General features: G+C 41.4%; 1 pseudogene; it reads right to left on the minus strand.

Moving 5' to 3' along the window:
• The window catches only part of LOC122115843, a 44,217-nt pseudogene extending 19,409 nt beyond the window's left edge, over positions 1–24,808 (minus strand).
• Positions 24,809–25,244: the final 436 nt, after the last annotated feature.

Here is a 25,244-nt window from a genome sequence, read left to right on the forward strand (position 1 = left end):
CCAGAGTATTTTTTTCTTAATGAGTTTTTTTTAATTTAATTTTTTTTTTGTGAACGTACTGTACAGAGGGGTTACAATTACATGGGCAGGATAATGTTATCAAGCATTGCAGCCTCCTCCTTTGTTTACCCTTCACATCCCTTCCCCAGCTTCCCCCCCCCCCCCACTGACGTTGTAAAGCTCATTTTCGACATGACAACTTGTACTTCTCATTGTTGCAACAGGTCCACCTGTATCCTTAAACGACTTGTTTTTCCCCATCTCCTCCACAAGTTATACTGACATCAAATATAGTGAAAGCAGGGGTTATACTGTGGGGGAGGGACATAGAAAGCAACAAAGAGATAATCTTATAAATGCGTTAGAAACAAATGCATGGAAGAAAAAAACATTAGAATACATATCTAAGGGTTCATTTTCCTAACATCACATTATCTGACCTTTTCTGCTTGACTCAGACATATACTAGATATTGCAAATAAGGGAAACCATGGGACCTATGTTTCTTTGGGCCTGGCTTACTTCACTTAATATAATTTTTTCCATTTCCTAACAAATGGGGCAATGTCATTCTTTCTGATGGAGGCATAGAATTCCATTGTGTATATATACCACATTTTCTTGATCCATTCATCTACTGAGGGGCATCTGGGTTGGTTCCATATCTTAGCTATGGTAAATAATGCTGCAATAAACATAGTTGTGCTAGTAGCTTTAGTGTGGTCTTGTTTGTAAACATTTGGGTAAATGCCCAAAAGTGGGATTGCTGGGTCATAGGGGAGCTCTATGTGAAGTCTTTTGAGGAACCTCCATACTGCTTTCCAAAGTGGTTGAACATGTTTACATTCCCACCAACAATGAAGTAAGGTTCCCTTCTGTCCACATCCCCTCCAGCATCTGTTGTTGTTAGAGTTCTTGATTTTTGCCATTCTAACTGGGGTGAGGTGGTATCTCAATGTTGTTTTGATTTGCATTTCTTTTATGGCTAGGGATGTTGAGCATTTCTTCATGTGTCTATTGGCCATCCTTCTTTTTTCTTCAGAGAAGTTTCTCTTTAAGTCTTTGGCCCACTTATTTATTGGGCAGTTGTTTCTTTGAGGATTTGTTGTTGGGGCATTTAATTTTTTGAGTTCCAAGTATATTTTAGATATGAGACCCTTGTCTGTTGTATGGCTAGTGAAGATCTTCTCCCAATCCATGGGCTTTCTATTGATCTTGCTAGCTATGTCCTTTGCCATGCAGAAGCTCTGCAACTTCATGCAATCCCATTTGTCCAACCTTTCTTTGATTTGTTGTGTTTCCGGGTCTCTATTCAGAAAATTTCGGCCTGAGCCAAGGAGACCTAGGGTTTCTCCTATTCCATCCTGTAATGTTTTCAGAGTGTCTGCTTTGACTTCGAGGTCTTTGATCCATTTGGAGTTGATTCTGGTGCAGGGTGATATATAAGGATCTAGCTTTAGTTTTCTACAAGTAGTTAACCAATTTTGCCAGCACCATTTACTGAAGAGGCTGTCTTTCTTCCATTCTATTGTTTTAGCTACCTTATCGAAGATTAGATGGCTATAGGTCTGTAGGTTCATTTCTGGGTTTTCAATTCTATTCCATTGGTCCTGAGGTCTGTTCTTATGCCAATACCAAGCTGTTTTGATTACTATGGCTGAGTTTTTAAAAAGATGTAGCTAACTCTAATCTATCACATTTTTTTAAATAGCAAAAGGAATTTATTAAAGTTTCACTACACGTAAAAGTTCTAGATTATTATGGCCGGGCGCTGGTGGCTCACACCTGTAATCCTAGCTACTCAGGAGGCTGAGATCTAGGATTGCGGTTCAAAGCCAGCCCAGGCAGGAAAGACTGTGAGACTCCTATCTCCAATAAACTACTAGAAAACCGGAAGTGGCGCTGTAGCTCAAGTGGTAGAGTGCTAGCCTTGAGCTGAAGAGCTGAGGGACAGCGCCCAAGCCCAAGAGTTCAAGCCCCATGACCGACAAAAAAAAAAAAAGTTCTAGATTATAGACTTTACAATGTCATCACAGTGAAGTATAAAACACAATGATTAAGGATCAGCTACTTCAATACTTATCAAAACATTAATTTCTAACAAGTTAAGGAAATACTGTCAATCCTAAAATGGCACCAAGAAGCATATGCTTTGATTTTATCAATAAATCTTACTGGTAAAAAAAAAAAAACACCCTAATAAACCCTAAGGAAATACATGGATTTACATGAGCCCTGTGAGGCTAATACCCTCCTCAAGTATCAAAGATTAAGATCATTTTTTCTTTTTTTTTGGTCAGTCATGGGCTTGAACTTAGGGCTTGAATATTGTCCCTTAGCTCTTTTTGCTCAAGGCTAGCACTTTGAGCCACAGTGCCACTTCTGAATTTTGAGTGGTGAATTGGAGATAAGAGTCTCACAGACTTTGCTTCCCCAATTGGCTTTGAACTGTGAAACTCAGATCTGAGTCTCCTTAGAAGCCAGGATTATAGGTTGAGCCACCAGTGCCAGCTTAGTATCTATATCTTAATGGAACATAGCCATTAAACTCTTATAAAAGTTGATATAATTGGGCTAATCTGCTTCTGAGCATAAATTGACTTAAGGCTATAATCTTAAGTTATCAGATCTGTTCTCAGCAAGACCATTTTTTTTTTTTTTTTTTTTTTTGGGTCCGGTCGTGGGGCCTGTACTCTGGGCCTGGGCACTGTCCCTCAGCTCTTCAGCTCAACGCTAGTGCTCTACCCCTTGAGCCACATCGCCACTTCCGGCTTTTTTCCTTTTGCTTATGTGGTGCTGAGGAATCGAACCCAGGGCCTCAGGCATGCAAGGCAAGCGCTATACCACTGAGCCACCTTCCCAGCCCTCAGCAAGACCTTAAGAACTAGTTCCCTGAATAAAACTTTATTTATCCACTTTCAATGAATGATGTGTGGGGGCCAAGAGCATTCCCTCATCTAACCTAGAAACAGTGGCCCACAAGCAGCCCATTTGGAGCTTACAAAAGCAAATCAACTTAGGAGTTCATGGACACTGAACCAAAACTCCTACTCTGTCCCAATTCCAGTTAGGAGAACTGCATTTCAAAGGCTTCTCTTCAGAGTTCATGAATGTAAGATTAATTGATGGTACTTCTGTATCAGCATAGTGGATGAACACCAGGCAGGAAAGTACAAGTTGTTTACTGACATGTGCTATCAAAGAAAGTTGAGAATGTCACACCATAACTGCTAGAAATGTTTTTTTTTCTGTCTAAGAACTGACTGGATTGACAAGACTTAAACACTACCAAGCCCAAAAACACAACCTTTTGTTTGGTGAGTAGCATACACTAAGCAAGGGCTCTACCCCAGCGGTCTTTTTTGAGTCAAGGTCTAGGCTGCCCAGGCTGACAAACTCCTGGAAGCCCAAGGATTTCCTGCCTCAGGCACTCCAGTTGCTCCAAATACAATTTTCATTGACTTTAACTATAAACATGACAGGTATTAAAACTAGTCGCTGTTTGCTAATTCCTACAATGTGCAAATGCAGTAACTTACTTCACTTGGAATGAATGTTGATAAACACTTTAGCACTTTTTTTTAGCATTTTTTAAATCGTGATTAAGTGATTACATAAATTTCACAGTATTGTGGGATAGTGACACTTAGAGTATGGGGCAAATTGTCTTTATCATGGTCTATAAAGTTTATGAGTTCTATGAGTTTTGACAGTACAGCTATTTCTTTCACATCGGGTGGTAAGTACATTTCTTTCCTTTTGCTTAGTGTCAGCTGTGCCCTCTTTCCCAATCATTCCCTCCCTCCTAGCACTGCCACTGAGTTGCCCAGTTTGTTTTGATCAATGACTAGTGCAGCTGATGGGTCTTGCTGTTGTATGTTTTCCCCTGTTTCCCTCTGTTTCTGTGTCTAGTTTCCCTTCAATGTGTACATATATACCATATATGTGGTCAGCAGCATGGGGTCATTTAGTCTTTGTATCCTGGTTCCTGTTGTTCAGGAAGATGCCTAGGGGTGATATGGCTGGGTCATAGGGGAGGTCTATATTTAGCTTTCTGAGAACCCTCCAGACTGCTTTCCAAAGTGTTGTATAAATATACATTCCCACCAGCAGTATAATAGGGTTCCTCTTTTTCCACATCCCCTCCAGAATTTTTTTTGGGGGGGTCTGGTCGTGGGGCCTGAACTCTGGGCCTGGGCGCTGTCCCTCAGCTCTTCAGCTCAAGGCTAGCACTCTACCACTTGAGCCACAGCGCCACTTCTGGCTTTTTTCTTATGTGGTGCTGAGGAATTGAACCCAGGGCCTCAGGCATGCAAGGCAAGCGCTCTACCACTGAGCCACCTTCCCAGCCCCGCCTCCAGAATTTTTTGTTGGCTGAAGTTAGGATGTGGGCCATTCTGACTGGGGTAAGGTGGTATCTCAAGGTTGTCTTTATTTGCATTTCCTTTACAACCAGTGATGGTGAACATTTCTTCATGTGTTTCTTTGCCATTTTTATCTCTTCTTCTTAGAGGTCTCTCTTTAGTTACCTTGCCTATTTAGTAATTGGTTTGTTGGGTTTGGGAGGGATTAGTTTCTTGAGTTCCCTGTATATACTGGATATTAACCCCTTGTCTGATATATATATATATATATATATATATATATATATATATATATTTTTTTTTTTTTTTTTTAACCAGTTAGTTGGTTGTCTTTCTAGCTTTGTTGCTATAGCTTTAGCTGTGCAGAAAGTTTTTATTTTAAGGTAGTCCTATTTGTTGAGTCTCCAATTTGTTGTGACCCTCGGACTCTGTTCAGGAAGTTCCTGCCTGTGCCTAAGGTTCAAGTGTCTCTCCTCTGTCCTGCAGTAGTTTCAGAGTTTCAGGTTTGATGTTAAGGTCTTTAATCCATTTTGAGTTGATGTTGGTGCATGATGACAAGCTGGGGTCCACTTTGAGTTTTCTGCATGTGGTTACCCAGTTTTCCCAGCACCAGTAGTATGTATGTCTTTGGCTCCTTTGTCAAATATCAGCTGACTGTAAGTGTGTGGTTTTATTTCTGGATCTTCTATTCTATTCCATTGGTCTTCAGGTCTGTTTTTGTGCCAGTACCAAGCTGTCTTTGTTATTATGGCTGTATTATAGAGTTTGAAGTCTGGCATTGAGATCCCTCCTGTGTTGTCTTTTTTGACTACAATTGTTTTGGCTATTTGAGGTCTTTTGTTGTTCCATATAAATTTTTGGAGTTTTTCTGTATTTCAGTAATGAACATCATTGGTATTTTAATAGGAATTGCCTTGAATTTGTATATCAATTTTGGCAGTATGGCCATTTTCACTATATTAAGTCTGCCTATCCAAGAACATGGAAGGTCTTTCCATTTCCTGTTGTCCTCTATAATTTTTTCCTTTAAGTTTTTATAGTTTTCATTAAATAGTTCTTTTACATCGTTGCTTAGGTTAATTCCTAATTTTTTTTTTGGTTATTGTGAATTGGGTTGTTTCCTTGATTTCCCTTTCTGCTTGTACATTATTGGTGTACAGAAAGGCAACTGATTTTTGTGTGTTAATTTTGTATCCTGCTACTTTGTCAAAGTGGTTTATAAGTTCCAAGAGTTTGGGGGTGGATTTTTTGGGATCATGGAGGTATAGTATCATATGATCTGCAAAAAGGGATAGTTTAACTTCTTCCTTCCCTATGCAGATCCCTTTATTGTCTTTTTCTTGCCTTATTGCTCTGGCTAAGGATCACAGAACTATATTGAAGAGGAGTGGAGAGAGTGGGCATCCTTGCCTTGTTCCTGTTTTTAGGGGAATTGGTTATAGTTTTTCCCCATTAAGTATAATATTGGCTATTGGTCTGTCCTATATGGCTTTCATTGTTTTAAGAAATGTTCCTTTTATTCCTATTTTCTCCAGAGCTTTTAACATGAATGAATGTTGTATCAAAAGCCTTTTGTGCATCAATGGAGATAATCATGTGGTTCTTGACCTTGGATCTGTTGATGTGATGGATTACATTTATTGATTTACATATGTAAACCATCCCTGCATCTCTGGGATGAAGCGTACTTGATCATAATGTATGATATTTTTTATGTGTTTCTGGATTCTGTTAGCTAGAATTTTTGTTAAGGATCTTTGCATCTGTGTTCATCAAGGAGATTGGTCTGAAGTTCTCTTTTTTTGTTGGATCTTTGCCTGGTTTGGGGATGAGTGTGATATTGGCACCGTAGAATGAGTTTGGGATAGCTCCCTCTGTTTCTATTTCTTGGAAGAGTCTGAGGAGTATGGGTATCAGTTCCTCTTTAAAGGTCTTATAGAATTACGTTGTGAATACATTTAGTCCTGGGCTTTTCCTTGTTGGAAGACTTCTGATGGCTTCCTCTTTAATTGATTTATTTCTTCTTGGTTCAGTTTGGGAAATTTGTATTTCTCTAAAAATTTATCCATTTCTACTAGGTTTTCTTTCCTTAGTATAGTTTCTGGAAATAATTCTTCATAATTGTTTGGATGTTTTAGGTATTTGTTGTAATTTTTCCGGTGGCATCCTTGATCTTATTGATTTGGGTCTCCTTTTTATAGTTGCTCTTCAAAAAGCAGCTTTTTGCTTTATTAATTTTATTTATAGTTTTCCTCTATCTCATTGATTTCAGCTCTTATTTTGGTTATCTCACTCTGTCTAGTAACTCTAGGTTTAATTTTTTTCATGCTTTTTTTTTTTTTTTTTTTTTTTTTTAGCAGTTTTAGTTGCAACCTGAGATTATTTACTTGATCGATCTCTATTTTCTTGATATGACTTTAGCACTCTTAATTACCTAAAATATGTCGGGTGTGAAATAGATGGTTAGGTAGTCCTGCATCACTTATTTGTGCTCCAATGAATGAAAACCTTAACATCAATATTCACCTATTTGAAAACCTTCAAGTTACTTCAAAATACAGACTGTCTGTGTACCTAGGTTTATGTCATCAAAATGTTACATATACATGAGGTGCAAAGCCAACCATTGCAGAATAGTAAAAGACAAAGCCTTTTAGAATATGTGCCATAGTTGGGCACCAGTAGCTCATGCCTGTAATTCTAGCTACTCAGGAGGCTAAGATCTGAGGATTGCAGTTCAGGGATAATCTTATTGAATAAGTGTTGCATTCCTCTATTCTGGCAATCCTCTCCTTCATCGATCCCAGTTATAGGAAGATTAAATTTTTTTGGCATTGTCTGCCAAAAATTGACTTCCCTTTGGTAAATTCTGAGGGTTTTTCCCCCAAATCTGTGACTTTTTTTTTTCCAGCTGCTCTGTTATGTCTTCAGTTCCTGATACTGTATTTTCCATCTCATCCATTTTGTTAAGCAAGGATTTCATTATGGTTTGCATGGTGGAAATTGAACCATTTATTATTTCTATATAGGTTCCCAAAGTGTTAATTTCATCTTTTCACAAGGTGTGTACTGTGTCTATTCTTGACTGCATCTTTTTTAGATCTTGAAATTCTTTTGATATTTCTTCTCTGTGTTCTTTGAATTACTGGCCAATTTCTCGCTTTATATCTTTGGCCATTTCCTTCATCATCTCTTTGCCTTCACTGAGTTATTCCTTGGGTGGCTGCTGGCCTTTGGGGATAGTTTGCTACCTTGGCTGTTGATGAATCTTGTAATTTTTTTGCCGTGATTTTCACATGAGGATTCAGGGATTATCAGAGTCAAATGCTGAGCTCTGGCTGTTTTTGGTCAATATGGGGCTGTCTTTGCTTGGATCTGGGTTGGTTCCCTGGTCAGTTGCTGAAGTCAGCTCTCAGCCCTGGGCTGGCTGATAGGGACTTTACCTGGTCTCAGTTTCCAGGCTTGCTTTGTCAGGGAGGGGGTGTCCTCTGGCTGCTAGGCTGACCCACATAGGGCACACTCTTGATAAATTCTGGTGGGGAGAAACTCTGCCTGTTGCTCCTGCATGCGCAGTTCCTGGCTTCAGTCAGGGATGAGTAGCTCAGGCTGCTTGGGCTCCTGGCCAGGTCACACCAGTTGTGAAGCCTATGCTCAGATCTGCTCAGATCCCAACTTCAGCCAGGGACTGGCAACCTAGATTTCTGGAGCTCCCTCCCAGGGTTGCTCTTGGCAAAACCTGGAGGGTGGTGTGCATGCACAATTCCAAGCTTCAGTAGTCCAGATGGGAGGGGGAGGCGTCCAGGTAAAGCTCTGCGAGTCACTGCCAGTGCTGGGCTCCTGTGGCAGGGGAGAGGGGTATCCCCTGTGGAGTACTCACTGGTGCTGGAACTGGTTAAGGGCTGTCTAGCAGTGCTGTGGCAAATAGCTGCCACCAACCTGCTCTGCTGCAATGATTGTGGAATAATCAGTGCGGTGGTGGAACTTTAGGTCTGGGTTTCACAGTACCTTACTCTGGTCTCTGTCTCTCTACACTGTTCAGGTCCAGTACTGTGGAACTTTTCTGCATTTGGGCTCAATGGTTCTCTTGGTCCACTCTACTACTAGGCTGCATTCCCAGCCCTACTTCTGAGGTCCCAGGCAGCCCCAGGCCAGCTTTTGCAGATTGGTGGGATGGAGCCATGCTGCTGGCCAGGGGTGGGGGAGGGGTCTTCATGCTTTTCCATCTTTGTGCAGGTTCTGAGGTTTTTTCATTACTTTTTTCAGTTCTTGTATTTCTCTGGTTGTTCACAATTTTGCTGTTGTTGATCTCTTTGGGGAACTGAGTGTTGGGACTTTAACTATTTGGTTAGAGAGAGCTGTGGTATTTCCCTACTCTTTCTTTGTCATCTTGGAAGCTTTCCCAAGGGTCAGGATTCAAAGCCAGCCTGGGCAGGAATGTCCTTGAGACTCTTATCTCCAATAAACCACCAGAAAACCAGAAGTAGCACTGTGGCTCAAGTGGTAGAGTGCTAGCCTTGAGCTGAAGAGCTGAGGGACAGCACCCAGGGCCAGTATTCAAGCTCCATGACCGACAAAAAAAAAAAATGTATACCATAATAGCACTGTCAACCTCTTATGCCAGTAAAAATAGGATGTTCTATTGAATTAAAAACTAGATGTTTTATTGTAGGACAATGTGATATAACTTTCAGATACTGTCTTATTTCTACCTGGCACACAATTTGTATCTAACAGAAGCCTTATCAGGACACATGGATCAAAAGGTAGAACATTGGGGCATACACGCCCAGCAAGGCCCTGAGGACAAACCCAGCATTGGCCTCATGCTGCCTCACCTCATATAGTTGTTGTCCCAACAGAAACACAGAGGATTCAGTATAGTTCTATGTATTTGTTCTTGTTACAAGTGTACTAATGTTTAGTTTGCTCCTTTGGCTACTCTGGTTTCCATTTAGCAGTGGTTACCCTGTGCTGTACCCAAATAAACTCATTGCGTAATTTAGATTTACATTTTCAAGGAGAAACTACTTCCAACATGAATTCTTTAAAAAAATAAAAAGTGTAACAGAGAGTATGTTGTAAATTATGTAAATTGTTAGATAAACGACTTCAGAAAAACATAGTGAAGTGATTTCATTTAAGAAATGCTGAGGGGGCTGGGAAGGTGGCTCAGTGGTAGAGCGCTTGCCTTGCATGCCTGAGGCCCTGGGTTCGATTCCTCAGCACCACATAAGCAAAAAGAAAAAAGCCGGAAGTGGCGCTGTGGCTCAAGTGGTAGAGCGCTAGCCTTGAGCTGAAGAGCTGAGGGACAGCGCCCAGGCCCAGAGTTCAGGCCCCATGACCAGACACCTTCCCTCCCCCCGCCCAAAAAAAAAAAATAAAAAGAAATGCTGAGGCATACAGAAAAAGCTGTTGGTCACACTGAGATGCCCTGTACTTCTCAGTGAGTCTCAAGGCTTGTAAGTTCCTTTCTGTTGAACTCTGTTCATTTTTGCACTTACTGCATTATATATGTTTTTTGCTTTGCACCCATAGTTAGTTTGCCATGAAAATGCATATGATATAGCTCAGAGGTAGAGCATTTGCCTGGCAGGCCTTGGGTTGAATCCACAGCACCTCATATCTGCATGTGTGTGCACACATCTATATGCACACACACAGCCTATGAACTACAGGCTTCATGCCAAGGGTTAGTTTGTGGTATAAGAGATCATATGACCTTTTAAGTGTTCAAGTGGCTGACAAGTCCTCATCAAGAGCAGAAATTGTGGCAGACACAGGACTGGGTCCTGTAGGAAGACCTCAGGTATCTGACTAGGACTGACAGAAAGTAGCATCAGTGGCAATTACACTACTCTACTTCCTCATCCACAGGAAATGTGCTCCAAGACCCCAGAAGATGCCTGAAGCTACCGCTAGTATCAAACCCTATATATAAACAGTGTGCCATGACAATAGGCAATCTGATAACCAAGATAATTGCCACATGACATCCAGATGGGTAACATATCTAGCATGAATATTCTGAGCAAAAGGAAGATTCTTCCAAATAGGATGAAGTAGTGAAAAAGGGTATCAGTTACTGACAGACTAACTTCCTTTTTTTCTCTTTAGCTCTATTTTGCATGTTTACTTTCCCTCTTGAGTCACTCTCTTCCATAGTTATCTTGGATCTAGGAACCACAGATTGCAGAATCAACATCTGCTTGGCAAGGAACCAAAACTACCTCCAAGCAGCAGCAAGCCTCAGGACAAATCACCTCAGGGTGAAATCACCCTGAATGAGAACAATTACCTATGGTGCAGAGGCTTCACACCAGAACCGGGATAATCAGCTTATGGCATCAAGATTGCTCTTCTCAAGTGATGACAGTGGTGCTAGCTTCTCCAAAACTCCTGGCAAAATCAAAATTAAGATAATGATGCACCCCACCATTGACCTAATTATGATTATCTTCTTTGTCAGATGTGTACAACACAAACATCCCTTTGTCTCCTATAAACTTTCAAAAGTTCTTGTCAGTACATTTTGTAACACTGAAGCCCTTTATCTCTTCTTCCCAAGGTTGCTACATGGATTAAAAATCCTTTCTTTGCCTTTACCTTTCTCTGCCCTTTTCTAGTACTGGACTCTGATTGGTGGTTTGGGTAGGTGTCATGGTATACTCTGCTTGAACCCTGGGAGCTTCAGCTTTTGCCCTAAATTTATGCAATAATAGGCAGGAGGACCTTGATCAATCAACTTCGGAAACAGAAGAGCTGCCTTTCAACAGGGCATCATGTGACCACTGAAACAGAAAATCAAGAACTTGCCCAAACCAGCTTTAACCAACATAAGTAAGGAAGATCACTATCTGTCCTCATTGTTATTATTATAACATTTCCTATTGTCATTATTATAATTTCCATTCTGTTTCTGACACCATGACACATCTGAAAACTCTATCTAATGACAATAAGCAAACACACCCTATAGAACAGAACATGGAATAGACTGTATTTTGGAAACTATGTACTCCCATTCTGGGAATTCCCTACCTCTCCTCAGCCCACCTTGTTCCTCCTCTCTAAGCTTGACAATAACATCTGCTGTCCAAAACCCAAAAGTGTGGGGGCTGGGAAGGTGGCTCAGTGGTAGAGCGCTCGCCTTGCATGCATGAGGCCCTGGGTTCAATTCCTCAGCACCACATAAGCAAAAAGAAAAAAGCCGGAAGTGGCGCTGTGGCTCAAGTGGTAGAGTGCTAGCTGAAGAGCTGAGGCACAGCACCCAGGCCCAGAGTTCAGGCCCCATGACTGGACCCCCTCTCCTTCCCCCCCCCCAAAAAAAAGAAAAAAGAAAAGGGGCAAACAAAACCCAAAAGTGTGCAACTTAGGATGAGAACACCTACATTTACCTCTTTTTGTTTTTGTTGTTGTTAGTGCTGGGCCTTGAACTCAGGGCCTGGGTGCTATCTCTTAGCTTTTTTTTTTTTTTTCTTTTTTGGGGGGGGTCTGGTCGTGGGGCCTGAACTATGGGCCTGGGTGCTGTGCCTCAGCTCTTCAGCTAGCACTCTACCACTTGAGCCACAGCGCCACTTCTGGCTTTTTTCTTTTTGCGTATGTGGTGCTGAGGAATCGAACCCAGGGCCTCAGGCATGCAAGGCAAGCGCTCTACCACTGAGCCACCTTCCCAGCCCTCTCTTAGCTTTTTTGTTCAAGGTGAGTGTTCTATCATTTGAGTCACAGCTCCACTTCCTGCTCTTTTTGGTAGTTTGTTGGAGATAAGAGTCTCATAGCTTACTGGGAATGTGGCTTAGTGGTAGAGTGCTTGCTTAGCATGCATGAAACCCTGGTTTTGATTCTTTATAAACCGAAAAATCTGGAAGTGGCACTGTGACTCAAGTGGTAAACCACTAGCTATCAGCATAAAAAACTCAGGGATAGCACCCAGGCCCAGAGTTCAAGACCCACAACCAGAACAAAACAAACAAAAAAGTCTCACAGACTTTTCTGCCCAGGAGGCTTCAAACCACAAGCCTTAGATCTCAGCCTCATGAGTAGCTAGCATTCCAGGGTGAACCACTGGCACTCAGCTCCACACTTACCTCTTTTGAGCATGGATTTTCCTTTGAATAAAAGCTCTCTTGCAATTCCTTTTTTTTTTGTCTCTGGATTCTTTCTCTGACAGTGTTAAGACCTAGAAACACTGGATGGAAGTCCTGTTCTCACTATTTGTCATTGACACTTCCCCAGCCCCTTACAATGGCAACAATAAGACAATGACTACTCAGAATGACTTATTATTTAAAACTTACAGAATAGGAGTGGTAGCATATACATATAATCTGAGTACTATAAGGCTAAAGCAGAAGGATCATGAGTTGGAGGCATTCCTGGGCTACAACTCCTCTATTAAAAACAAAAGTAGGCAATCAAATTTTTGTTAGAAATCAGGAACCTGTGGCTCATGCCTACCATCTTAGCTGCTCATAAGGCTGACATCTGAGGTTCATGATTCAAAATAGTTTAGGTAGGAAAAGCTGGAAGTAGAACTAAAAGCACTAGCTTTTGGCAAAAGAAAGCTCAGGGACAGTGCCAATGTCCTGAGTTCAAGCCCCAGGACCAGCATTCAAAAAGAAAAATAGAAAATTCAGTTTGAATACTTTTTAGAGTGCTAGTGAATATGAAGCCCTGAATTTCCTCCCCCAACGAGGAAAAAATATCTTTTCAGAAGCTACTGCTATTCTACAGCCATCTTTCGTTGTGCCTCAACAGGAGACTTTTTTTCCTATGCTGGGGATTGAACCCAGGACCTGGCCCATGCTGAGCACCAGCTCTATCTAAACTTTCAAGTCTCATGAGCCATCATTTTCAATGTACTTGTTCAGATACAAGTGAAGAGAAGGGAGAGGGAGAGCCATGTTAACATTAGATGAATGAGATAGAAGACCTGGAAACAAGCTTAGATATCTACAGCCAAAAGCATAGGATTGAGAGAAGAAAACTTCTTCAATAAACTCTTTTGAGAAAGCTGAATATCTACATTCGAAAGACTGAAGATAGATTCCTGTCTCTACCTTTTTTGTTTGTTTGTTTTTTGTGTTCTCTGTCAGTCATGGAGCTTGATCTCAGCACTTGAACTCAGACCCTGAGCTTTTTCACTCAAAGCTACCAATCTATCACTTTGAACCATAGTGCCACTTCTTGTTTTCCGGTAGTTAACTGGAGATAAATAAGAGTCTTGTAGACTTTTCCTGGCTAGAATGGCTTTAAGCCATGATCCTCAGATCTCAGCCTCCTGAGTAGAGAGGATTTAATGTGTGGGCCATGAGTGCCTGATTTGTGTTGATTTTTATACAAAGTGACAAATAGGCTCAGAGCTGGATTATTAAGGAAATACTTCAAGATATTGGTCCAGGCAAAGATTCCTGAATAGTATTCCAAACTCAGAAACCACTCAGAAACAAAAGAAGGACTTGACAAACGAGTTTGTTTCAAGTATAAAAGCTTTATACAGCAAAAGAAAGGGCCAACAACGTAATGGTACATCCTACAGAATGAGAAACGTTTTCTATTTGTTATTATGTCAGAGGATTAATAGCTAGGACATGTAAGAAGCTCAAAAACCTTAACAACAAAAGAAAAAATAATCCAATAAAAATGTTCACATATTCTAAATGGATACTTTTTCGAAAGTACAAATGACCAATAGATATGTGAAAAATATCTAAATATCTTTAGAGATTAGAGAGATGCAAATCAAAACTATACGGAGATTCTAATTTGTCCTAATAATATTAGCTATGATAAAAATAAGTTATCAGCCAAAATATTAACCAAAAATTAATACTGGGGAGGATACAGAGAGCAATGAACTCTTATGATGTTGATAATAATGTAGGCTAGTGCAGTTTCTATGGGAAATGGTAGAATTTTTCCACAAATAGAACCACCATAGGATCCAGCTATCTCAATTCTAGGTATACATCCAAAAGGAATGAAATCAGTGTACAAACAGCTACTGGTATACTTACGTTTTTGTGGTGCTATTCAATCAGGTTATTTTTAAAATTGTTTCTTTATTCTTACCTTATAAAACTCAGGATTACACAGTTACTCAAATGGAGCTTTCATTTTTGTTTTGAGGAATGGAAGATAACCCCTTCCATGAACAAAGTCAATTAGATCTTTAACAAATTTGCTGCAGTTATAGTATTTGTAAGTTGAGCCAGGCTCTGCTGGCTCACACTTGTAATCCTTATTGCTCAGGAGACTGAGAGGTGAGGATTCCATTTTGAAGCCAGCCTGGATAAGAAAGTCTGTGAGACTCATTTCCAGTTCACCACCAAAAAGTTGGAAGAGGACCTGTGGCTCAAGTTATAGAGTACTAGCATCAAGTACAAAAGAACAGCACACAGGGACAGCACCCAGTCCCTGAGTTCAAGACCAGCTTGCAAAAAAAAAAGAAAGAAAAGAAAAAAGGATTGCATATATATATATATATATATGCAATATATATATATGCATATATATATATATGACTTGTTAAAATGAGGCATCCTCCTACTGCTAATTTATGTCAATAAAGAACAAATATGTACACATACATTCCCAAATTAGAGTTCTGATTCCCAAATCCTAGAAAGCAATACAACATTAATGAGATGAAAAGTTGTCCAAGATGTTCTCAACTCTCTTACCCAACAACTACTTTGCTACAAGCCCAAACGGAGCTTCAAACATAGCTGCAGAGCCACTTCTTGGAAACTTACCTTCTCTTGCACCAGGGCAGAAACATTTTGGTTCAGATACTAGGAAGACTTTTCCCAGGACTGAGGCTGCAGCCTGGAGTGTGGTATTGCCAGAACAGAAGATGGCTTCTCCAGAGCCTGCTGGAGTGCCACAACTAGGTGCTGTACTCAGAGCCCTTCACTCTGCACTATAGGCTACATCTTTGTGTATGTATCTCCCTAAGCTTGGCATTTGAAGGCTATAGCAGCTGAGGACTAACCAATGTCTTATATATACCACACATAATTCTTCCACTGCCAACAAGGGCAAAGTGAGCAGAGCAGGCTGGTCCAATCATCCCTCACCAGAGGTAAGAGTGGTAGAAAGGAGATAAGAGAAGGTGGAGGTAGGCAGGGATTAAGCTGGGGCCTAAAGATGTTACAAACAAACACCTATCCATCCTCTGTACTTGCCCTGAGAAAATTCTATCAATTTTGCCAAAGAGAGCTTAGTGTCACCTCTACCCAACATTGCCTCTGGCTCAGTGCAATCTATTCTCTATATTACCACCATTATGTTCCTTCTCCCACAATTCTTCTAGGCTTCATTCCCATGGGCTGCTTGGGCTTTCCCTGGCACTCTTTGGCCTTAGAAGATACTAGGAAGATTTCTTTCTGTACAAGAGAGAAGACCTACTGGTCCAGTAAGGGTTAGGCCCAAGCCTAGAGATTCCCGGGGAACATGGTGAAGGTTGGGCAGTGGGACGGTTCCACGGGAAGAATGGGAAAGCCATGGTCCACCCACCATGGTGCCTCGGTTCCATGGTGTTCCTCCCTGAGAGACAGCGCTGGCCATCTTCACTGTGTGGCCCTTGTTGGAGAAGAGGCCAATGCAGTTGTCCAGGCCAGTTCTCTAGGTTTCCCACATGTATCTGTCCATACTATGCACAGAATGAGCCTGACCTCCCTTTCACTCCAACCCTTCCCTCCTGTGTATCCTGTATCCAACACAGAGAGAAAGAAAAAGGGAAAGACAGAGACACACAGAGAGAAAGAGAGAAATGCAGAGTGAGAAAGAACTCAGGCCTGTGTACAGGCACAGGTATGTGTCTAGAGGAGAGGTCTCAACTGTGGCTATGACTTTTTTTTGTGATCTTTTAAATATTTTAGTCGCAGATATTCCATTTTATTTATTTTATGTTTTTATTTTTACATTTTTTGTTATTATATCTTTAAGTAGTTGTACAAAGAAGTTCCCATTCTAAAAACAGTTTATGAGTACAAGGTGTCTGTCTGACAACATTGTCACCCATTGCTCCTAACCCATCCTTTCACTTTTTTTAAAAAAAAAATTGAGATTAGGTGATTACATAAATTCCACAGTATTGTGGAATAGTGATACTTAATGTCACAAACACATTTTAGCCTTCACAAGGCAAATTGTATGACTATCTATCTTGAGGATATGGTGGAAGTCCTGCAGATCAGAGAGTGAGTGTGGCTGGTGTGGCTGTGACTCTTCACCTCACAGGGCAGAGCGTGACAGGCAGGGTGTGTGATAAGTGTGATAGCCTGGGAAACTGACACATGGAGCCAAAGTCTCAGGGCTCTAGCAGGGCTGGAACTTTCTGTGGTGGCTTGACTCTGTAAGGATAGCTCTCTCTAGATTGATCTCTGTCTCTCTGTCTCTCCCTCACCCCACCCCTACCCTCACCCCCACTGTGGAGTTCTACAGGTGACCTTCTCCAGACTGAGACTCAGCCCCATACCTGCATTTATATGGAAAGGCAGACACACAGAAGAATAGGCTGACACCGGTCCTGAGCCTCCAATGACAAATTAATGAACAGAAAGGAAGTCCTTGCTCTGATTCTGCTTCTAGGCCAATGTGGGAGATGAGTGGGATTTTCCCAATGGCTGCCTTTGTGGTAGAGTACCATTGGCTAAGAGTACCCAGAGGAGCTGCTAGCTGTCCCCCAGAGTCCTGACCAGTGCCTTCCTCTCTCCCTCAGGTACAAGAAACAGATCTAACCCATTCCTGCTCCCTCTGCCATTCTCTTTTTGATTTTTTTCCCTCCTTAGCTGCTTACTTGAACCTACTTTGCTGTGTCCTACTGCCTCTCCCCCATCTTACAGTTACCTCATGTGCACGGATACCACCCTTGCTTTGCTCTGATATAACTCTGTACTGACCACAGTGTGGCTGCAAGAGCCAGAGGGCAGCTGGCCATGGCCTAAGAGTGTTTCCCGACCAGGAGTCTGCTTCTTTCATACAGTCCCTCTGTGCCAACATGCTCCCACCGCCCCCACCTCCCCGGGGATTAAATGTTGACTAAGCCTCCTCTGTGTCCACTGATGACCAATACTCCTTCAGTGTGGGGGAATGGAGAATGTTTGGCTGTCACCCTGGGGAATTCACAGATTTTTTTCCTTTTCAATCCTCCTTGTAAAGCTTTTCCAATTTTTAATGCATTCCAAGGGTCAGCTTTTAGGAATACTAATCACATTACCCATCTTACTGTCAGGTTTTTAGTGTCTGTGTGTAGGGAAGAGGAAGAGAAGCACCTTCATGGAATGGGAATACTGGACGAGATGTTGGTTTTACAGTGTATTCGTTCTGATCTTTTTAAATCACAGCCCACTTAATTATACATCAACTTTACCAGCTTTACTCATAAGCTCTATCTTTCAAGACATATCATCTCATCTTACTTGGACCTTCTGAATTTGTGTTAACTACTGTCTTTTTCTATTTTGGAAGGAACAAACATTGAAGACAATTCTTACTTTCTAGCTGATTTCTTATCTAAAGGAAATTGTTTTTTGTTTCCTCAATTTTCCTTTTCAATGCTTTCTTTACTAAATCTGCTCTTTCTTTACATTTCCTAATTTCCTGATTGGTTCTTCCTTAATAGATAATAGTTACACTTGTAGTCAAAAGGCCAATAATTTTAGGAAATATCAGTACCAAAAATATTACCGTACAAAACAGGAACAATTTAGTTTGATAGGGAAGACTACTTTTTTCACACCATGATGACAGTTTTCATGTATTAAAATATCAGATTATTTTCAACTTCTTCACATATACATGCATTTCCACAAAAGTTTTAAGGTGATCTAAGGTTTAAAAATTAAAATTGAACATAAATTCTTTTGAATTCCATTGGCAAGTGACATTATTTTGCCTAATATGATGGATCCATCTGATTGGTGTTAGACAACACAAAGCAAATTAGAAGACAAAATGTAAAACCCAAATCTCTTGCTAACAATACACAGCATTTCTCACAGATAATTAAGATCTAGATGGCATAGAACAGAATATGTTTAGATAACTTTGTTAGCAAGGCATATTAGCATATGAATTGATCTGAGTATCTTTTAGATAAGTTTTAGTCTTCAGGGTCTGTAAAGAGAATCTGAGAAAAGGGAGGAATCTTTCCTGAATTATTTTATGAATGTAATAGAGATCTGTTGATGGGTCTATCACCCTGCATCCTACAGGAAGAGGGTTATTTTACTTATACAAGGCTCTGGATTTGCTTAGAGTTTTTTTTTGGGGGGGGGGGTCTAGTCATGGGGCTTGAACTCTGGGTCTGCACGCTGTCCCTCAGCTCTTCAGCTCAAGGCTAGCTCTCTACCACTTGAGCCACCGTACCACTTCCAGCTTTTTTCTTTTTGCTTATGTGGTGCTGAGGAATCGAACCCAGGGCCTCATGCATGCAAGGCAAGCCCTCTACCACTGAGTCACCTTCCCAGCCCCTAGAGTTTGGTTTTTGTTGTTGTTGTTTGTGCAATTTTTTTGTATCCCATTTATCCACATCTAAAACATTTTGTAACCTTTTATTTTGAGTCCAATTATGGCTACAGCCATGATTATAAGCTTTAATATACGTATCCTGGCTGATCTCCCTTTCCCATACACCTAGTACCTGATTAATTGTTTGGTAATTGTACAGTACTTGTCTATCCACTCCCAGTCAAGCTGCCTGCCACCTAAGTCAATCAGCCCCAGTTTGTATGGGGGCTAGGGGAGTGGGCATGCTGATTTCTTAAAGTTTGGCTGTGGACTTCCTCATTTTACCATATTCTGACTGACAGATACTGGCTAGGTGAGGATTTTCCCTTGCACAGACACACACTCTGATAACAGAGGAGTTTGGAAAGTCTGTAACACCATTATAATTAAATTACATAAGTATCTAATTTTTAATGGGACAATTTGCCCTTGATTTTGGGCCTTTTTTTGTTTTGCCTTTCTTGAAACCTGAACTCTGGGCACGGTCCCTTAGCTTCTTTTGCTCAAGGCTAGCACTCTGCCACTTGAGCCACAGTGTCACAGTGTCACTTCTTGTTGTTTCTGTTTATGTGGTAATGGGGAATGGAACCCAGGGTTTCAGGCATGCTAAGCAAACACAATAAACAAAGTCACCTTTGCAGCTAGGTTTGGAGCCTTTTTAATGACCTCAAATCTCCTTCCATTGCTGCATTTTCAGCATTTCCTGTGGAGAAAGCTAGCAACCATACTTTTTCATGTAACTAAACTCTTAGAATCTTTTTTCTTGACTTTTGCTCTGGTTGCTGCTATTAACATTCTTATTGACTTAAAACACTCAGTCCTTTTGCTCTTAGTTTGTGTAGGGAAAATGGAAAAGGCATAGGCTTACTCTATCACAACAGGTGAGGACTGTTTATTTTTTATTTTGGGTCCGGTTGTGGGCCCTGAACTCTGGGCCTGGGCGGTGTCCCTCAGCTCTTCAGCTCAAGGCTAGCGCTCTACCATTTGAGCCACCGTGCCACTTCCATTTTCTGAGTGGTCTATTGGAGACAAGAGTCTCACTGACTTTATAACTATAGATTTTCAAAAGCTGTAAAGAAACTTTCCTTTTTTGGTCCAATTGTGGGGCCTGAACTCTGGGCCTGGGTGCTGTCCCTCAGCTCTTCAGCTCAAGACTAGCACTCTATCACTTGAGCCACAGCACCACTTCTGGCTTTTTTCTTTTTGCTTATGTGGTGCTGAGGAATCGAACCCAGGGCCTCAGGCATGCAAGGCAAGCGCTCTACCACTGAGCCACCTTCCCAGCCCAATGAGGACTGTTTATTGATGAACAGTGTTGAGTACACACCTTCTCAAGATTGGAGATTACACAAGGGACTGGATTTTGGGGTGGGCTTATACAGGGCTTAACAAGGAAGCAGAGAATAAAAAATGGGCTATAATCTCCTTGAGATTAAGGGTGATGTCTTTGGCCAGGTCCACAGTGGTAGCTGGAGGTTGGGGCTATTGACTCCTGGGGGGCCAAGGTCAGAATGACCCTCCTGCTGACAAGCACTTGGTGCTTTGCTTGACCCTGGGGAATAAGGCAGGTCTCAATCCTTCAGTTCTTTGGTTAACCTTTCTTACCACTTTGGTTTACCTGCCCTTAGTGTGCCCCACTTTGGGCACCAAATGTCTCAATCTTAGTTGACCTTGGAACAGCAGGACAATGGGGTATGGGGCCAAAGAACCAAGATATCAAAGAGGATAGGAAAGTTGGAGACTCAAAAGCTCATCACCAGCATATGAGTCCAAGATACCCTCAACAAATCTTTTTATTAGTACAGTGCAGGGGAGGGTGTTTACAGGTACATGCAGGAAACATGGTACCAATATCTTTGGAGTTATAAACACCCACATATGACCTATACTTGTATTGTGAGAAATGGTTTCCTTATCTTAGGAATTGGAGGCAAGTAGTAAACATTTCAGCAATTTGCACAAAGTCTTAGTCTACCTCAGGAGCCTAGACTTTTAGAGGTCTGAGTCTATGTTATGCCAAGACCATTTGATCTTTCCAGGGCTTCAGCCCACAGTGATCTGAGAGCTTTACTGAGCCACTTCAAAACTCATAGCTCAGCTACTGAGCTTCCCACAGCGCATGGATCAGATTCAGTATTAAAAGCAAAGAAGAGAAAGTTGCTTGAAAAAAATTGTTTCTATATAATAAAGCAAGCATTCCAAGGCCTGTACCATGAAAATCACCCAGGACATTTCTCTGGAGTACATACACAGTTCAGCAGGCCTAGTCTGATCTTCCATGAGATTCATTTGTATGAGATGAATAGCTCAAAGATAAGGCTAGCTTAGTGCAAGCTGTTCCTTATAGCTTCTTTTCACTTAGTACAGGAAGAAAAGCATTGCTCAACAACTTGGGCTCAAGAGTGACAGAACATTTGGTGTTACACATGCCAGTCCTAACAGAAGAGAGCCAATCTTCTGCATTGATGACTGTACCAGAAGGACAGTAGAATTCCTAATCTTCAAAACATTGTGTTTTCACTCCTGTAATCTTAGCTACTCAGGAGGCTGAGGTATGAGAATCCCACTTCAAACCTTGCCCAGGCAGGAATGTCCCTGAGACTTATCTCCAATTAACCACTAGAAAACAGGAAGTGGGGTGTGGCTTAAATTGGTAGAGTGTTTGCCTTGAGGAAAAGAGTTCAGAGACAGCACTGAGGACCAGAGTTCAAGCCCTACAACCAACAACAATAGCAACAACAAATGTGTTCTTCTAGACGTCTAACCTATTGTCTGCCCTGGTCTGTGTGGTAGAGGATGCCACTTAATTTGCTAAACAGAATCTGTTTTCAGCAAAGTTCATGACAGGTCTGCTTTGCAGCAGACCCTAACTCCAGGGATCTTGTGGCCTTTGAATCTCATGCACTTGGGAATTTGCCCTAGCTCTATTTGTTTCCCAGAGGACTAGTTTCCTCGTCCTCCTCCTTTTCTTCCTCCTACTAATAAAAGTACTGCACTGTGAGGTGCATGTACTGGTCAGATGGAGAAGCATTTCTGGAACACAGGGGTTTTTCAGCAAGCTGTCTGTTCTCACCCAGACTTAGGAGAGTAACAGTAAAGTTTTTTTGCTGTGTGGCTGGCTGACCTAGTAGCACAGCATCAACATTTGTCGTTTGTTAGTTTTCAAAATGAGACCTTGCTATGTAGCCCAGGTTGGCCTGGAACTTTACCATATAGCCCAGACTATGCTGGAACTCTTGATCTTCCTGTTCACTCTCCAAGCTGACAGAAATAAAACATGCATGTTTTATACATACACATGCACACATGCACACACACATACACACATACACACACACCTTGTAAAGGCCTTGTGGATTGACACCTGGTAAAGGCCTTGTGGATGCTTGGAAATGTCCTGGCCGTCTCACTACTATGAGAAGAATAATCACTGTCCTAAAGATGACAAAATGGAGTAATGAAAGAAGTTAGTTGAACAGCTCAAGGACACTCCAAAACTCTTAGCATCTGTACACACCAATTTTGAATACATTCTAACTGAAGACTTCTTGTTCTATGAAATTTTTTTTTTTTTTTTTTTTTTTTTTTGGTCGGTCGTGGGGCTTGAACTCTGGGCCTGGGCACTGTCCCTCAGCTCTTCAGCTCAAGGCGAGCGCTCTACCACTTGAGCTACATCGCCACTTCCAGTTTTCTGGTGGTTTATTGGAGATAGGAGTCTCACGGTCTCTCCTGCCTGGGCTGGCTTTGAACCACGATCCTCAGATCTCAGCCTCCTGAGTAGCTAAGATTACAGGCGTGAGCCACCAGCGCCTGGCTGTTCTATGACATTTTTAAAACTCCCCCTTTAAGTGGATGCTTAGGCCTAGCTACTGATTGCTGATGATTGTGGTTCAAAGCTAGCTGGGACAGGACAGTCTGTGAAACTCTTTTCTCTATTATCCAGCAGAAAGCCTCAAATGGAGCTGTAGTTCAAGTAATAGAGTGCTAGTCTTGAGCAAAAGAGCTAAAGGACAGTGCACAGGCCCTGTGTTCAAGATCTAGGACTAGCATGCACATTAAAACAAAACAAAATTAACTCTTCTTGTTAATTAAAGGAAAATAGGTCCCTTCACAGTGGAAACATTTTACCAAGCAATGCCACTCTAGTTATGCACCCAAATGAATTTAAAACTGGTGCTGAAGGTTTGTGCACAAGGTTAATATTCACACTCACCAGAAGGTGAGTGAACATCAATTCATGAATGGATAAATTGGTTGTGAGTTACACAGGCAGTGAGATCTTAATCAGCAGATAAGACAATAAAGTAGTGATTTGGGCTGCAGTGCCATGAGTGCCCCAAAAAATGTAAGAGAAAGAATCCAGAGATAAGGTGGCATATTGTATGATTTTATTTTTGATTAATCTGTAGAACAGGAGAACAATTGGTAGTCATCATGTAACACGGGCTCCAGATAGGACTGCCCCAGGAAATCCTCTGTTGTGTGAAGAAGGGCTACCTGCAGGAGCCTTGATGCAGGTAGATTATCTCCAGGCTTTTGTTTCTTCCTTCCATGACACTGTAATGAATAAGGTAGAAATGGCTTGAGATGATCTCATTCCTAGTTTTGATAAAATGGCAAATAAATGCGTTTTTCCGTACATATATAATGTATACACACATATATGCATAGAAAATTCGTATCTATGTGTGCATGTATGTGTATGTATAGATATATACATATATATATGTATATATATGAATGAAACTAACTGAAAGGAGAGATGGCCATCCAGAATTCTCTAAAACAGAAACAGAAATAGAATCATGAGCAATCCTGGGTGGCCTTCTGCTTCCATTCACATTCCTCACGTTTCTTCTAATTGTTCACTGATTTCCTGTAATTATTCATAAAGGTTGCTATAGCCTGGTTACTCACTCCTGCCAGAGAGATGGCTCTGTAAAATAACCTGTTTACCCTTTCTCAGCAGGGTCTTTTCTGGATCCAAAACCTCCATGAGTCAACACAGCACAGGCTGCCCTTTTGTGACTCTCCGTTGCCTGGGTTTAGAAACTTGGGAGGACAGTGAGAAAGAACAGATCTGAGTACCCAAAGGAGGAGGGTTCTGTCTGCCTCTAGCAATTGCAGGATAGTGTCAGCTCCTTGTGGCCTATGAGTATTGCCTGAGTCATTTTCCCAAAATTCATTGTACAAAAATCTACCACAAAGAAAGCTAACTGTAGGTTATAGAACAGGACTCCCACTCACTGTGACACCACAGTTTTTAGCAGAGACAGACCTTTAAACACAGATCTTTCCGTTTTACTAAGAACAGATGATTTAGTTCAGGGAGACATTTCCAACAGGGAAAGCTGCTTTAAGGAGCTCAGAGCTTTAAAGGAGGGTAGCTATGATTGAAAAGTAAACAGGAAAGGTCAGATCAGCTTCAATGGTCTATGCAGAGCCTCATGAGCAGATGTGGTTGGAAGTTAAGATGAATCTCTAGGAGGAGTAAGGTGGGTTCTTGAGAACAAAGGATGTTTGTGTAGGTTAACTGGACACAAATTCAGTTTCCTACTATTGCCAGCCAGAGAAGAGAGTCACACCAGCAATGTAACTGGATATCACCACATGTACTTAGGTATTTAGATATTCTGGTTCAACTACTTTGTCCTTTGTTCCACACCCAGGATATCAGGAGATAGGGCTACAGTTCTATCGCCTGATCACTACACCACTACCCATTCTCTCACTGCTTCTTTCTCTGGCTCTTCATAAATGAGGTTTGAACAGTAACAGCATCTGCTGATGCCACAGGGAGATGATGCATCCTCCAGCCTGCAAATGCAATGTCTGACTGGAGAAATGTAGTTATTGGCATTATCACTAGATCCTTCCATCCATCCATAAGACTGAAAACTAATATTTCCCATTCCAAATTTCCTATTACTCATTGTTACTTAAGATAAATACAACTGATTTTTATTTTGGCAGTCCTAGGTGATGAACCCAAGGTCTTGCATTGAGTATGTAGGGGTTCTACCACTTGAGTCATACTCCCAGCCCTCCGTATTTTAGTTGTTTTTTAAGGAAAGTCTCCCTGTTTTTTCTGAGTCCAGCCTGAACTGCAGCCCTCCTAGTTTATGCCCCTTGTGTAGCCATGATAATAGACATGTACTGGTATGCCCAGTTTTTTTCATTGAGATTGGGTATGCCAATCTTTTTTCTTTTCTTTTTCTTCCTGACCTGGGTTGACCTTAAATATAATCTTCCTAATCTGTGCCTCTTACATAGCGAGGATTACAAGTATGAGCCACTGCTCCTGGCTACAATTCAATTTTGTATGTTGATATTGTTAGGAAATTAAAGAGGCTGCAGAGTAAGGAGAAC

The sequence above is a fragment of the Dipodomys spectabilis genome, unplaced genomic scaffold, assembly GCF_019054845.1.
Source record: "Dipodomys spectabilis isolate Male_0828 unplaced genomic scaffold, ASM1905484v1 ptg000125l, whole genome shotgun sequence".
NCBI lineage: Eukaryota > Metazoa > Chordata > Mammalia > Rodentia > Heteromyidae > Dipodomys > Dipodomys spectabilis.